This window comes from Ixodes scapularis, unplaced genomic scaffold (genome assembly GCF_016920785.2).
Source record: "Ixodes scapularis isolate PalLabHiFi unplaced genomic scaffold, ASM1692078v2 PGA_scaffold13__105_contigs__length_92229423, whole genome shotgun sequence".
Lineage (NCBI taxonomy): Eukaryota > Metazoa > Arthropoda > Arachnida > Ixodida > Ixodidae > Ixodes > Ixodes scapularis.
In genome coordinates this window covers 21,390,129-21,406,890 of record NW_024609839.1, presented here as the reverse complement: position 1 = coordinate 21,406,890, position 16,762 = coordinate 21,390,129, and the positions used below count along the sequence as shown (strand labels likewise).

Genomic DNA, 16,762 nt, shown 5'->3' with positions numbered 1-16,762 from the left:
CCGCTTTTAATGAGGCCAGGTCCCGTTGCTAATTGCCTGCAAAGTAATCTGGCGGCCGTCACATGCTAGGTGCTAGTTTTTAGCGGTTCCATGGAGCTTTTCCTTGAGCTATAGCACTTAGGGCGTCATCATTTTATGATGCTAGCTTTTGCACGCTATCCAATTTTAAACTTGGATTGAGCACGTTGGTAATAAATTCAAAAACATACGAAAGAGTCAGACAAAGAGGACGGACAGGACAAACATCTTTCGACTTTCAACACATTGAGGTCTTTATTGCCAGGCCGATGAGCAACGAGTTGCCGAAGATTTGGGGAGAGGGTTAGTGGGAAAGATTAGGCCACCGAGAGAGAGGGGGGAGAAGAAAGGGGGGAAGAGCAAAGAAAAGAGCGAAGGGGGCGGGAAAGGAAGTAAAGGAGGTTGGGTGCACTTGGCGTGGGCAGGCATCTTGTCCCAAAAACTCTCCAAGTCAACGCCCGCTAGTCCGGGCCGTTAAAGGGATACTGAAGCGAAACTTGAAATACACCTATTATGGTCAGGAATAGGTTCAATATGATCAATGATATTCATAAATCATAATTGCGCGTTTGTATTTTGAACGGATGGCTATATTTTTCACCCTAATCGGCCCGATTGGGCGCGCGCTCAAAAATCGGCCATCGGAGAGTGCGATGCGTCTTGGGATATTGGGCGCATTCGTGACGTCACTTGTGCCAGACGGGAAAGGCTACGGCGTGAATGTTGTGGTTACGAGCGTTGTCATTTGGTGGCGCGTCGACGATTTACGACCTGTGACAACGTGGCCGTTTGAGATGTGCAAGGGCTGCACGCACACTGCACCACGGCAAGTCGGCAACCACGGCAGCACTGACAAAACCAGCTCTGAGGCTGGATTCTCAAAGCGAACTCACGACGAAAAAAGTGCGTACGACAAATTTGAGAGAAAACCCGTACTCTCGAAACGAAATTGTCGTAACCTTTGCGCAGGTTACGACAGAATCCTACGACAGCTCCGAAGCTGTCTTACGCACTTTTTACGATCAAATCAACAAGGCCGACAGCGTCGCTCAGTTACTTGGTATCGGCCACCAACGGAGATTTATTTTTCTACGTGCTCTTCTCGTGCGTCCCGACTTCAACCAGCAAGAAAAAAGGAAGGAGTACTTAAAACAGACCACGACGATCAAGAACTCAGGATCCACAAACACACGAGAAGAGCTACAACGCCCACAATTCTGCCGATCAAGCGAGCTCGGCAGAATATAGTAGGCCTAGCAGCAACATCGATTCGGCGCACCGTTGCTCCGGCTGTCCTTGGCCAAGACCGTCTGTCCATGACCGGCTGGCCTGCTGAATGGAATATGCCCGCGCGACCCTTGTGGACCCTTACCGGATGAGTAGTTTGATCCCTGAACTAAATTTCAGAGGTCAATATCTTCCCCTTGTCATCTCGATCTCCTTGTTTTCCGAGACAGCGGTGACGAACGCTGTCGTCGAAAAGGGACTCTCATTGATTCTATCTCTTTGTTTTGTGTGATATAGAGCTCAAATAAACGCCATACGGATTACCTTCGCAAATCGGTATGTACACTCTGTTATTAGTATGCCATTTTTATTCTGACTCGACGCTACGTCACTGTCGAGCTATAGCAGTTTGTGAGAGCTACGCGATGTCGGTCTAACCTTTCTTTGCCGAGTGTCATGTCAGTATCTAGTTGCAATCGTAAAAGATTGGTCCAGAAGCGCTTACCGAAACGTGGTCTAACAGAGCGAATCCAGCACTTCGATCAAACGCGCGTGTCCGCTCCGAATGTGAACAGGTATTTGCGTGGCTCTTGCTGACACCCTCGTAGTTCAAACATATCCTTTTTAACGTCGGCTCGCAGCTCGCGACTCGCAGCAACTAATACCGGCCGTGCCAGAAGCGTGCTCGGGTCGTGTCGTGCAAAGAGCTGCAACGAGAACGAGCTCACTGTGGCCAACTACGCTTTGGCTTTCTCCGCCAAGGCTTTGCAAACGCGTTCAGGCCTAGGCGAATTCTGCCCGCACGCCGTATTGCCGCAGAACGGCGCTGCTATTATGGCACAAGTGATGTCACGAGAACTTCCCCCCATCCACCAGATGAGAATTTGAAATCGTTTAATTATGTTTAAAATTAGTTCTCCTGTGTTTTACAGCGCAATATTTATATTTCTGAGGTGGTGCCTGTCCCTAGCCTATATTCATGCAACAAGATCGGCGCTAAAGTTTTGTTTCACTACCCCTTTAAGGTCGCCAACTCCGGCTGCAGGAAGGTCATCTCTCTCTCCAAGAGCAGGAGTGACGGCGACGAGATTTTGTGCGGCGCTCTTCTTGTGGCAAAGGCCTCCAATATTTCCCGCCCGTACCGGTTCTTGTGCGCCCCCAGGACGCGGGTGGTGGAGAAAGCGGGGGAACACTAGGCGCATGCCCTGAGGTGCACCAGCATCGGGCGTTGCGAGTCCGCCTCATCTTTGGTGATCTCCCGCTGGTGCTTTCATATTCGATCATTGACGCAGCGCCCTGTCTACCCGGTGTATTTGGCTCCACAGGAAAGGGGCATCGATATACCCGACCGGTGGCGCAAGGGATAGAGGGCACAACATGGCTTCTTGGAGCACTCGGGTCTCCGGGGGCGGGACGTTGTTGGTTCAAGCTGGGCATAGTGCCCAGCTTGAACGGACATGTGAATCCAACTTCGGTGTCGAACCGTCGGGCGGCTGTTTTTGGACTGTGTGCGGTTTTCTCCAACGGCGTGAGTACAGTTGTCACGTTGAAAAACAGTACCGACTGCGAGAAATCGGGCTGCATTGTCAAGTGCGCGGGTCGCTGTGCGAATGACTTGCATGCGGGCTAGAGTCTGGGTATTTTGTTCCAGGCAAGAAGCTAATGTGATGACTATGTCACTCGTAACTTGCGGTTACGATGCGGTCGGTGGACTACCTGTGGTGCTCCATTCTCATTAGGTGGTAGGCTGACTTTTGGTTCCTTCTGCATTTCCGAGTGAATGTGTCGGAGAAGGCGATCGATTATGTCACCTTTTGTTCCTGTGGCGTCAAGTCCACGGCATTCAGCTTTGACGCGAACATAATATTGAATGTTTGGTGAAGCCAAAGCTCAGTTGGCCACCTTGGAATAACTCCACTAGCCAATCGCTTCCACTCATTCTTTAACGTCACTGTCGTCAGGGGCTGATGAACTATCTTTCTCAACATGGTGCACGCTGCGTTCAACTTCGTTGTCGCCGTGGGGCGCCGACCTCTTGAAGTGACCCGGTTTTACGTTGCAGAGCTGTGCCGTGTTTGTTTTTGTGCGTGGTAGTTTCTGTGTGAAGATGTGAGAATTCCTGAATCACCCTGTCGTCCAGCTTAGTCGCCGTCGACTTTGTGGGGGTGCGTAAGCCTTGTATTGATGCGACCGATGAAAGCAGTGCCGATCGCTTCTCTTCATTCGTTTAGTGTTCGTCATTGAGACAAGTCGCATTGCAAAATCGTGGCGATGCGGGCGTTTTGAGGTGTCATTAGTGGGATCCAAACCCACACCCACATTCATGGCTGCAGCACTGGCAGTGGCCGGTTACTGTTCCTGGAGAGTTTGCGAGCGTTGCTTGAGTTGCTTCGAGAGGTTCTGGAAGCTTCGGGCCGGTCACCTGACACGGAGTCGCGTGTCAGGTGGCCAGGTTCTGTTGCTGCGTCCACGTGTGCTGCTGACAGCTGATGGCCGCCGAGAGACTGGCGCTTCTCCAGTTCGCCATCTTTGTGTGGCCAGGCCTGCTTGAGTGCGTCGTCCAGGGATAGCTTCGGGTTGCGCAACAACTGGTCCGAGAGTCGCGAGTCTGCCAGACTCCTGACAAATTGGTCGCGGATGAGGGTTTGGTCACGAAGGAACTTAAATGTAGGTACATATTAGAGTAAAACAAGATAACTGTTTAACGAGGACTACGTAAGTTTAATAACCAAAGCTAACAAGGGGGACTGAAAGATGTGTTTCCTTTACGAGCACCAAAAGAAAACCCCCTCTCAGCGAATTGTCTTCACAAAGGCGAGGGAGAATCCATTCACATGTCTTGCTCTTGAGCCGACGGTGGGAACTTCAATATCGGTATATAGTAGGGTAAAATGAGATAACTGTTTAACAAGGACTACATAAGTTTAGTAACCGAAGCTAACAAGGCGGACCGAAAAATGTGTTTCCTTTACGAGCACCAGACGAAGACTTCCTCTCGGCGAGTTGTCTTCAAGTAGGCGAGGGAGAATCCATTAAGACGTCTGGCTCTTAAGCCGACGGTCCCCCAACGCTCAGGCACCAAGTTCCTTCCCCTCTGGAATACGTGGTGCCGGGTTTCACCCCTATGGCCGCCGTCCGCAGGACTGTCTGCGTTTGGAGCTTGTCTACACGGGCCGCCACAACGGTCTCGCCGGCTTCCTTTGTCTGTTTGTGAAACCTATAGATCTCGTAGACCTTGTTCAGGGGGTGGACGAAGGAGCTGGTGAACCGCCGGGTGACTTCCACGTAAGGCTTATCTGCTTCTTCGTCCGACATGAGCGAGCTGAGAATGACTTGTGCCCGGGGTCCTATACAGTAGAGGAGAGTCCTAACCCTGGTTTCTTCTGATGCCACGTGGATGCCGGTAGCGAAAGCATAGTCCTCAAACTGCTGCAGGCCACTCACTGGCGCCGCCAGAAGGAGAACGGAGCCAGGCTTCCGAGGCTGGCGGTGTCAATGGCGGGGGCCGAGGCTGGGACGTCATAGGTTGACATGGCTGACGACCCCCATTTCAATGTTTTAAAGTAGCTTCAGTGGCCACTGAGTGGGTTACCATGCAACAGCTGAAGCATTGTCTGGCACAGTTGTTTTGGAATCCAGAGGAGTTTCCTCTCCACTACAACCTTCAGCAGCAGGCCATCTTGGTCAAGTTTGCTGTGCTCAGCAACACCTTATATCCGGCGTGCCTTCACTACGCTGGCTGGCAGGGTCTCACTCTGAAGTAATGAATTACCTTAGCGGTTTCCGGGTCTTTACACTGTTGTTTGGCCAACTCGGCCGTACTGAGGAGAGGCAAGATGTCCGTCTCCTGAACATGGCATTCTCCTCAGACCCGGAAAGACTTCGCTGGACCCCAAGCGGCCTCGATGTTCTGGGTGTGGGCGCTGATCCTGGGGTCTACGAAGTGGCGGGTATGGCTTCACTGTTAGATAGACATCACTGAGTGGCGTACCGTTGGCTTCCTGCAGTGCAGGGATCCTTTAGTACGCCACCCAATCGTCCGTCACTATTGTCCCTGGTGCCACATGCTTGCATATCTCCCTGCACAGGGTCAGAGTGTTGCATCTGCGAACTTTATCAGGTGCAGTTCCCCAATGTCTACGTCGACCATTCCGAACACCAAGGGCCTGCAGACCCTCTCACCGAAATGGGCCCTGCAGCAGCAAAGACTGTTGCCTGCATGGAGGCGATTGGCGGTCCCTTTCCTCTTTCCACACAATAGGGCCTTGTTGGCCTGGACCATTCGGCCTGGGTGCCCCAGCTGTGGCATCGCTGCCCTCGTCGCGACCATGTCCTCACAAGCGTAACAGAACCAGTCGGTTTGTATGTGGGAGCTCCATTGCAAACTCAACATGTACAATTTGCCTAGTCTGCTGTGTTGTGAGGTCGTTGGCCTTGGCAAAGAGAAGCCACAGCACCTCGGCTTGGGATAGCTTGACGTTGGTCCTTCCCAGCTAGTATGTCTGTCCTCAAGTAAAGCGAGCTGTTCGGCCTGTGGTTCAGCTCCAGGACCCTTAGGTCACGCTTGCCACATCGCATCTGGTTGCAAAAGCCCCTTTTCTTGGCCTTCAGCTGGCGCTCTGTTACTGTTCCAGTGCAGTGGGGATGGGCGGCATTGAAGTGCAGGTCTCTGCACTTGCCGCAAAACCGGGTTTGCGGGTGCTCCGTCCCGTGATCCACCCACGATCCCAGGCGGCCGTGTTTTGGGGGCAAGGCCGCAATTTTCGCAAAACCGGTCGAGTTTTTCCTTGTCTCTCATGAAGTTGCAGATGTTGAGGATGTTCGGGTTTTTCCGCGTGACCACTGCCATGATGTGAATGTGTGCCAGAGGCACCAGTGCCCCTCAGAAGTCGTGTACGAATCTGACATGTCTAATGAAGCAGTAGTCATCGAAGACTATGCTGGCAAAAAGCCTCTACAGCTCTGCAGGAAAGCAGAACTCCTTCTGTCACTTTTCCTAACATATTCTTTATATTTCTAGACAGGTAGATTACCCATGTATTTTTTAGTATTATTTTGTTTCATAGTTCTTGTAAGCTAGTGATTTAGATTTTGCCTCAGGTTCCGCTGCCCCGAATGATCTAATGGAGTGGCAATAAATTAGAGACAAAAAAGTATATTAAAGTTTTCAGTGTCCATATTTTTAGCACTGCGGGTAAAGCTTGGAAATGGTATAGAGGCGGGGAAGGAATAGTTCCTTGCAAATGGCTGGCCCATTCAGTGACTGCCGCCAGTACCAGTCTGGGTACCTTTGGAGGATCTGGTACGCCTTGGCTTGCCCTTGCTGCGTGTCTGCTCCCAGTCCGCTCGAGCCCTTCATCTTGCGGACCAGGAAAGACTTAAATGGACCCCAGGCGGCCTCGATGTTCTGGGTGTGGGTGTTGATCCTGGGGACCATGAAGCGGCAGTTTGGTTCACCGTGGGGTAGACGTAGCCGAGCGGCGTAGTCGGCTTCCTGCAGTGCAGAAATGGTCCGGTATTCTGCCTATTTGACCATCACAATTGTCATACCTGGCACCACATGCTTGCTTATCTCGGCATGGTCAGGATTTAGCATCTGTGGACCCTGATCATGCGCAGTTCCCGGGTGTCCATGTCAACTATTTCAAACTCCCAAGGCCCGCATACCCTCCCGTTGAAATTGTCCTTGAGAGATCCAAAACTGTCGCCCACCAGGAGGCGGTGACATACCCTTTCCTCTTACCATACAATAGGGCTTGTCGGCCTGGACCACCTATCCTTGAGCCCCCATCTGTGGCATCGCTTCCCTCGTCGCAACCACATACAAACCAGTCGGTTTGTATGTGGGAGCTTTATTGCAAACTCTCCATGCAGAATCTGCCTGGTCTGCTGTGTTGTGAGGTTGTTGGCCTTGGCAAAGAGAAGTCACAACACCTCAACTTAGGATAGTTTGATGTTGGTCCTGCCCAGGATGTCTGTCCTTGCATAGAACAAGCCATTCGGCCCCTATTCTTGGCCCTCGGCTATCACTTTGTTACTGCTTCGAAGCAGTGGAGATGGGCGGCATTGAAGTGCAGCTTTCTGCTCTTCCTATAAACTGGGTTGGGAAGTGCTACTCCTTGTGCTCCACCTGTGACTACAGGCAGCCGCGTCTTTGGGGTGAAGTTACAATCTTCACAGAACCGGTTGAGTTTTTTCTTGTCACGCAAGAGGTCGTAGACGTCGAGGATGTTTGGGTCTTCCCGTGCGACCTCGGCCATGAATTTATATGTCACGTTCGAGGAGTACTGGCGCCAGAGGTGCCAATTCTTCTCGGAAGTCATGTATGAATTTTACACGTCTGTAATGAAAAAGTAGTCATCGAAGACTCTGCTGGCATACACCTCTACTGCTGTGCAGGAAAGCAGAACTTTTTCTCTCGCTCTCACTATCATATTTGTTATATTGTGGGGGCTGTGGGGGGGTTTCAGCAGTACTTTGAAAAGGCCTTTCTGCTGCTTCTGTGCACCAGATTGAAAAATATTATCGATATTTGTGATTTCTCTTTTTCTAGTTTCTCTTTAAAAGTTTCAATCAGAAGCGAATATGCAGACAGGGCTTATTCTGAGAAATTAACCGCTGATATCACTATCTCAACAGTGCTTGCGGGGTGTTCATAAAGACTGGCAAAACTTGGTGTAATAGCAACATAAGAAAGCTTACCATTTTCGCTGCACTCTTTGTGCTGGGATCCGTCTAAGGAGTTTGAAGCAGGCTTGGAAAATGAAGCTTGTACGCGGCCGGCAGACAACGGTCAGGAACGTACAGCAACCATGAAACCGGGGAATCATGTTCAGACTGATCTTTGCAATTCAGTTGTTGTCATAGGACGTGGCCTCAGCCTTATTTTTATAAGCGGAATTTTTATAAGAGGAATTCTTATAGGCAGATTTTATCCCTCAGATTCCTATGCAGGCACTTCAGGAGATCAGGGCAAGAGACTAACAAGGCAAGCTCCTCCTCCTCCTCCTCCTCCTCCTCCTCCTCCTCCTCCTCCTCCTTGAGGAGGAGGAGGAGGAGGAGGCTGGCTACGTGGGAGCCGGTGGAATCCGACCGGCAGCTAGGAACGGCGAGGGGTCGCCACGCCCTCAGGCAGTCACCTCACAGCCCTCCTTAGCCGTGGACAACTTAGCATGTCCTCTCTGTGTTGATTGCCCTTTGCCTGTGCCTCACGAGAAGGCATACGCGGCAAGTGCGGGATTCGCCTGGGAGCCGTCCGCGTCCGCACAGACGTTGAACGATGGAAAGAAATCTGACGGATGACCCTTCATGGACGGCACCTTGCGAATCTTTCTCTCCACTTCTCTGTCATACTCGGCCTGGTTGACGGGGCCTGCGGGAATGAGCTTCAGAAGTATGTCATGAAGCCAGGGATTGTACCCAACGTCGTAGTGCATGGCCTGCAGCGACGCCGTGAAGCGTGCCACGCTGGTCGCCGCCTGGCCATGGTAGAGCTTAGCGAGAACCCGCACCGGCTCTCGAAAGGTGCGGATCTCGTTTCCCAGTCTGATATGTCTCCTCCTGAGAAACTCCTGGGAGTCACCTTCGTTGGGCCTGCCAAAGATGGGGGGGCGTGGAGGTGGTGGTGACTGTACCGAAGACCTGGTCAATGGTCCGATCAAACAGCTCTGCAGTCTCGCGGTGGATGACCAGCCCGCGAAAGTCATCGCCGAGAGCATCGAACTGCCTGAGGTACTCCTCCTCCTCCTCGGTGATAAGACCCTGCTCGGACAGCCTGTCCAGGACGTAGTCCGCCATAAACGAATGGCAACAGGTATTGCCGTGGGCCGTAAGGTATGAGCCGGACCCAATGCGGTAGGGTGCTTGAAACACCTTGCTACCGTGCACCTGTATCGGTGGACAGGCATAGTCGGCGAGGGCTCCACAAAGCAGCCGAATGGCCCCCTCAGACATACCGTCAAGATCGACTTGAACCTACTAAGTCACACCTAGAATCACTGTCAAATGATAAAACCAATGTAGCGAAGATGTTCAACGAGTACTTTCTTTCTGTATTTACTATGGATAATGATAATATACGTTCTTTTGTCTCTTGTTCAGCTCTGCCCACATTGGACGATGTAGTAGTTACCGAACAAGGTGCAGTGACGTGATTGCTGCGCCAATTGCGCCAAACTGCGCCAAGGGGCTAACCCTGCTACATCCTGCTACATTTCGCCAAAATATGGGTAATCTGCGCCAAGCCTGCGCCAATGGACCAATTTAGGTCGCCTTTCATAACCGAAACTAAACTGAGTACTGTAATTGAGCAGGCGTGTGTTACCGTATTTATTCGAATATAGGTCGACCTTTTTTTTTCGGAAATGTTGTAAAAAATTAAGGGTCGACCTATAATCGTGACCAAAGAATTTCGACCTAATTCGCCGACCAAAATTTGAAACCCTACCGGAGGTATGGAGCTATCAATCACCTAGCCGGCGTCGCGGAAGAGCCGCGCGGCTTCTTGTTTCAAAAAGCTTTTGATGCACAAAAACAACCGAACAGCAGCAGCCGACAGCCCGTGGCCGCCGGCTAGGGCTCTCGCGCACATTTCTCGGGCGTCGGGCTTCGGTTTCGCCATCATGCCTGTAGCGTTCCCCTCGCTGGGCAAGGGGGAAGGGGAGGGAGAGGAACGCGATGCGCCGTGCACTTTGCCCTCCTATGAGCTCTATTCCTCTCTCCCTCGCAAACGCGCGCAAAAAAAAAAAAAAAAAAAGGAAAAAAAAAAAAAGTCTTAGTTTTTTTTTTTCGGCGGGTCGCGTGTTGCTCACGGGGCTTGCAGCGTTGCTCGTGTCTTTGTATTTGGTCTTTCGTCGCTCGCCCGTCTCCACCTTCTTTCGTGTCTTCTTGTCGTCATTTTACAACGGTGTCAGTGAGGTATTGTTGCCAATTTGCGAGGATGTCTACCAAGCTGACGAAGCTTCGGACAATGATATGTGCGGAAGTTCTGACGATGAATAAGTTTTTGACATCGTCCTGTGATTTAGCTGAGAGTGCTGTAAATAAGGGTTTGTTTCTTTTGCCCTAACTTTCCCCTGTTGCTTAAAAAAAAAAAAAAAAAAAAAGAAAGGTCGACCTATATTTGAATTATTTTTTTTTTATTCTCGGTGGGCTCAATAAATAGGGGTCGACCTATTTTCGTGGTCGACCTATTTTCGGGTAAATACGGTATGTGGTGCAAACGACCGCCTGACACAAAGTACCGTGCATCAGTTGTCCACCCGGTCTTGCATGGTTTTCCCGGCGTCTCGCGTTTCGCGCTCTTGTCTTGTGGGTCTCGTCTCTCTCTTTTTTTTTCAGAGACAGACGCGGATGTGTGCAGACGCTCCGATGGTAGCGTGCCGGGTACCAGCCATGCCGTCATGCTGTGAAACGAAACCACGTTTTTGCGCGGCAGGAGTTACTTTGTGAGCTGAAGCAACGGCCGTGGGAAAACTATAGGTCACTGCCTTTCAGTCACCGTGGTCGCGCGACGTCGAATGTTGCCGTCCACACATCACTGCAGATATGGCACTTTCTAAAATGAAACTAAGTACCGCCGCAAGTTTATCAACATTCCTGTTCTTGTTTAAATCACACGTTACTACAAAAATCCATCTTTAATTCAAGGACTGCTCTGCCAAAGTATTGATTATCTAGATTCCTAACGGTGGGCCTTTTTTCGAGAGGGACCTCGGTACGTGAAAGATCTGCCGTGAAAGAAAGTTGGTGAAGAGAAGTGAGCTAAAGCAAAGAAGGCAATGTCTGCACGCTGAACCCGCACAGCGTGCTTGTTTGTCTCGAGTTCAGTCATTGCACAAAGCGCTCCTAAAACGTTTTGAGGCTGGCTCGCAATTTCTTGCAGCGATGCACTGAGGTTCTTTATTTTTTGTGTGCTTAGCTTGTACCTTATTTGCCGGCCTGGCAAGAACGCGCCACTGGACTGTCTTTGTCGCATGCTCGAAAGTTACATTTTGTGTACAATTTTGGGGATAAGTTAGCGACGGAGCTGAGGGGCATGGTTTCGGTTTCGATCGGACAGCCGTTGTCTGCGCTCGGGCGACGAAGCATGCCCAACACCAAGCCTGCCGAAGTTGGCCTCACGTGCATGCGAACATGATTGCGAGACTGAGGCACCAGCTGGGACGCTTGCAATTCATTGTTTTACATTTGCTTACTTTTGACGAAAACCTGGCACGTCGGGAATGAGTAAAACAATGGCAAGCGGTTTTTCGAAATTGCTTGGCAATGCCTACAGCACTGTACACTTGCGGGATGTCTGAGCAGTAAAAACAGAAGCACCGAGTTCCCTCACAACACATCACATCAGAACACAACACAACACAAAGTGCCCTTCCTTTGCGCAGCACTTAAAACAAATATTTTTATTTTCCTAAAAATATCTGCCTCAAAATCCACTTTTGCTGCTCCGAAACACTGTCTTGGCTGCTCCAAAAGCCGCTTTTGCTGCTCCAATACGGTGTTTTGGTTGCTCCAAAGGCCACATTTGCTGCGCCAAAACACTGTTTTGGTTGCTCCGAAGCGTGCGCCAAAATGGCTCAGGCCAATCACATCACTGAAGGTGTCTTGCAGCTCTTGCTTAACCTCAATATTAAAAAGAGTGCTGGCCCTGACAATCTACCCAATGAATTTTTAAAAAGGTATGCGGAATGGATATCAAAGTATCTCGTACCCATCTTTAGACACTCCCTCAACACAGGGGAAATTCCTGAGGACTGGAAATTGGCTAAAGTAATCCCCATATATAAATCTGGAAACAAAAACGAGTTTACTAATTACAGGCCTATATCTCTCACTTCAACTTGCTCCAAAATACTCGAGCACGTTATACTAAAACACATTTGAACCTTCGTCGAGAACAATAATATAATGACCCCATTCCAGCATGGCTTCAGGCGTCAGTTATCAACTGTTACTCAGCTGACCGAAAACATTCATGACTTTTCTAACAACAGGGGTCAGGTTGACGTTATATTCATAGATCTATCGAAAGCATTCGACAGAGTATCCCACACAAAACTACTATTCAAGCTAGAAACTATTCTGGGAGCAGGCAAAATACTTAATTGGATAAGAAACTACCTTTCTGCTCGCTATCAGTTTGTGACAATTGACGCTCATTCATCGTCAAAGGGAAAAAGTTTCATCTGGTGTTCTACAGGGATGGGTACTGGCACCTTTCCTGTTTCTTATTTACATAAATGACATAGTTCAAAACGTTAATGTAACAATCCGTCTTTTTGCTGACGATTGTATACTGTACTCACAAATCAACAATGAACAGGATCAAATCAACCTTAACAATGCACTTCAACATATTGTACAATGGTGTCATGACTGGCAGATGTTGTTAAATTTAGATAAAACTGTACCATAACTAACAAAAAGCAACCTAAATCGTTTTCCTACCACATCAACAATAAACCCCTGGAGAAAGTCACACAGTACAAGTACCTCGGCCTACATATAAGCCATGACCTCCGTTGGGACTTACACATAGACTCTTTAACTCAAAAAGCGCTAAGCAAACTTAATTTTCTGAAAAGAACCTTAAAAAGTGGATCGACTGAGACGAAACTATTAGCCTACAAAACGCTAGTCCGCCCTATGCTTGAGTACGCCAACGTCGTCTGGTTCCCATACACGGCCTCTGGTGTTAATAAGTTAGAAAGAATACAAAGAATGGCTGCAAGGTTTATATCTAACAAATATAGTTGGCATGATTCCCCCTCCGAGTCATGTAAGCAATTGGAACTGTTCTCACTGGAGAAAAAGGCGAAAATTGCAAGGCTCAAATTTTTATATGAATTAGCTAACAGCAACTTCAACATCCCCACAGAAAATTATCTAACTCCTACTAGTAAACGGCTAACAAGATATAATCATGGTAAGCTTTACGAAGAACTTCCAACCCACAATAATTGCTTCAAATATTCCTTCTTCCCCCGCGCTATGAACGAATGGAATCACTTGCCGCGAAATATTGTACATTCCACTAGTGTAGAGCAGTTTCTTAGTAACTTAGAAGCGCACCTGTCGACATAGGCTTGCATACCATTATCTTCAAATGTGTATTAAAAGATATATATTTCAATATGATGTACCACCCTACAACAATCCCGAATGGGATTAGTAGTATTGGAAATAAATAAATAAATAAACAACATGATCAAATAGGCCCAAAGATCAACTGGACCTGGTGAGGTCTCCCAGGCCTTTTTGTCCGACTCGTGGCCGTGAACGGTCTCAAGTCAGTCAAGGAACTCGGGCCAGCCTGCACCGGTGCACCGATGGAAGGCATGGAACCAACGGGTGAAAATGGCACGCGTCGCTCCTTCGTTTGACGCAATGCCAATACACCTGCCGGATGCCGGGTCCCGCTCAAGGGACACAATGTCTCCAAAGACGTGTTTGAGGACCATGTAGTTGGCCTGGCTCTCGTTGTAGATAACCCTGACCTTTTTTCCCTTCTTGATTACTTCTGGTTTGGCAGTCGGCTTAAATGGCAGACTGTTGGGCGGGCCTACATGGGCCAACACCCGCTGATTGACCATGGTAGCGCTTGCCTGCATGTCCTTGTTTCCAGAGGGCGAGCCGAAAGGTGTGACAAGTGGGAGGAGACCGGCCGAGGACGAGGTCTGCTGCTGTGACATCAGGGAGGACACAGTGATGTCTGGGACCGCAATCTGCGCCAACTCCTCGTTTTCATCGAGGGGCAGGTCTGCCGCCATGCGCAGAAATACGTCCCAGAAGACATCAAAGTCAAAGTCAATTGGCTGCCTGGCCACAAGTTCAGTGTACCCCTGTGCTTGGAGCGCGAGATCAGTGACGTCACCGAAATAGACGTAACCGTCAAGGCCCCTGTTGACGTCATCCGGGAGAAGGCTGCGTACGGAGTCAATTCTCTCCTGTACCGGCTTGGCTGCAGGCCCTCTAGATCGGGGGGGGGGGGGGGGGGGGGGGCAGAGGTCGGGAATGCCAACACCCGCCTACCGCAACCAAAGGAACACCCCTCTCCTGCAGCTGACCCACAACGGCAGCCGAAAGAGGAGTTTCCATGTTGGAGTAGGTAACACGGGCGGTCTGAAAGGAGGATTCAGACGGCGCGATAACCTGCTCCCATGCGATCTTAACCAACTGATAAGCGCAGCGGTGCTGTGTCTGATACTTCCTATACCGGGCAATGTAAACCCGCCTTCCTGGATGCCAGAAGACAGAGAAACCCAGCACAGCCGCCTCACGCCAATAATCCACGGACTCGGTGCCGCGCCGAAAGAAAAAACTCGACGCCCGCCGGGCGTCGCGGGACTTAATTTTGATCGGGCGCTGCCGCACCCGGCCTGAGGTGAAGTGTAACGAGAAGCTCCGATGTCTCCGCTCTCACAGAGACTCCAGGGCCTTAGATTCCCCATTCATTCACTATTCACTAAACTTTCCCTGTACACAGGGCTCTGGGCCAACAAGGTAGAGGGCCTGAGAGCGATAAACTGGCAGCTGAAAGTACCCCCATTATCCGCCACCATGTTGCACATTTTTGACCACTAGACATGTGACCTTATAGTTTTACGTCTAGATTTTAACAAAGTACCACACACAAAAAATCGCTTATTGATCGTTATGACATTACTGACGAGATAAGTTACAGTATGTTTCGTTTGTTTTAAGTCCAAAATGTGCTTTTACAACAAAAACTCTGGCAGCTTCGCAATGGCTCTGGTAGATGCCGTCAACCATGATGCTGTGTTTTGGGTTTTTATCGGAGCTAGACACTGATCTCTGGGGCTAAAAGTATTGAGAAAATAGTTTACCACGTTTTTTACAGTTATCCCAATACAAATCTTTGCTCAGTTTGGCATAAAAGCCTCAGGATTGGGTACGGTCACATGTCTAGTGGTCAAACTTGTGCATGGCAGTAGCCAAGGGGGAGCCACTTATGCCTGATGAACGGGATACCAGTTTATCGCCTTACCTTGTTGCTCTGGGTGCCGCACAAAGCAAAGGTATGTTTCGTATCTGGATCCGCATGCAGTTTGAGCACAAACCGTGGCTGCAATATCTCATATATTCTTAGCCGGGTTGTTCCTCGGGTCGCGGCTGACGTCTCGTTGATGGTCGTGTTCTGTCGGGAAGGACTTCATAGTTCAGATCTCCGAGGCGTCGGATGATCTTGTAAGGCCCAAAGTAGCGCTTCAGGAGTTTTTCACTGAGACCGTGGCGACGAATCGGTGTCCACACCCAAACTCTGTCTCCGGGCTGGATGTGGACGTCGCGGTGACGAAGATTGTATCGGCAGGCGTCGACATGTTGCTTGTCTTTAATTCGTAGTCTCTGATGACGTGATTGTCTTGTTCTGCATAGGAGAGGCATCTTCTGAGATCACGGCGATCGCGGCTGAGTCTTGAATTTCCTCGACGTAGCCCACAGCTGTACCCTTTTTAAGGTGCTGCGACTCTTGCCGGAAGTTGGTGACAAGGGCTGCGGTACGCCCGTCCTGGAGCTCGGTTACGCCTCTTGCAATGCCAATCCCTCGTTCGAGAAGAAGTTGGACGCTTCCTTCCAGCAGTGCTACACCGCAGGTGGCTTCTTCGGTCCCGACGGGCACAAAGACACTCGACAGCGGCGGCAGGTTTACGTGGCTGGCAAGGACTCGCACTGCTGCTAACGTCGCTTTGGGATTTTCCGCCGATGGGCCAGGTCTCCGAACCGTCGGCTTGTTCTCTGCAAGGTCGATGATGGCGCCGTATTCACACAAGAAGTCCATTCTGAGAATGACGTCCCTCGAACAGTTTTGCAGAACGACGAATTGACAGGGCACGTCTCACCCTGGATCTCGACGCGAGCAGTGCATCTCCCGACCGATGTGATGAGATGTCCTCCGGCGGTTCTTATTTGTGGTCCATCCCACGGTGTCATGACTTTTCGAAGGCGGCGAGAGAGCCTCCCACTCAAGACCAGTGTTGTACACGCTCCTCAAAAAAAGGAACGAAAGCTCGTTCCTCGTTCCTTCTGATTTTTGGAACGCGTTCCCGTTACAAGTTACATCTGTGAAAAAGGAACTCGTTCCCATTACAGTTAAAAAATGGAACGTATCGTTACATATGCGTTACATTTGTATTTTGCTAATTACTATATTTAGTTAAATCAAGCAGTTTTTTTTAACTATCCCATTAGTAGTCAACATACGAGTGTGTATGTCGTTATAGAAGGGCAACAGGAGAAGAAAAGAAGCGGAAGCAAGGTTTCATTTGTTGATACATTCAAGTTAAAAATCTCAGCTTTTAACCATATTTATGTTTGTAGTGGACGATTCAGACGAGCCGAATGTACTTTTACCCAACATAGTACGAGCATTTTACAACAGCCTCACACGTTTCAATTGAACTAAGTCCCTCGTTCGCACTTAACAACAGTTGCTTGATGTTGCTGTCCGCAAGACGAGCAAGTCGAGGAGAGGGTAGGGCTTTTGGAAGGTCAGTCT

At 49.7% G+C, this 16,762-nt stretch overlaps 1 pseudogene; it reads right to left on the bottom strand.

The window, feature by feature from the left end:
• Nucleotides 1-8,453: 8,453 nt before the first annotated feature.
• LOC115314291 lies at nucleotides 8,454-14,383 on the bottom strand (annotated as a pseudogene).
• Nucleotides 14,384-16,762: the final 2,379 nt, after the last annotated feature.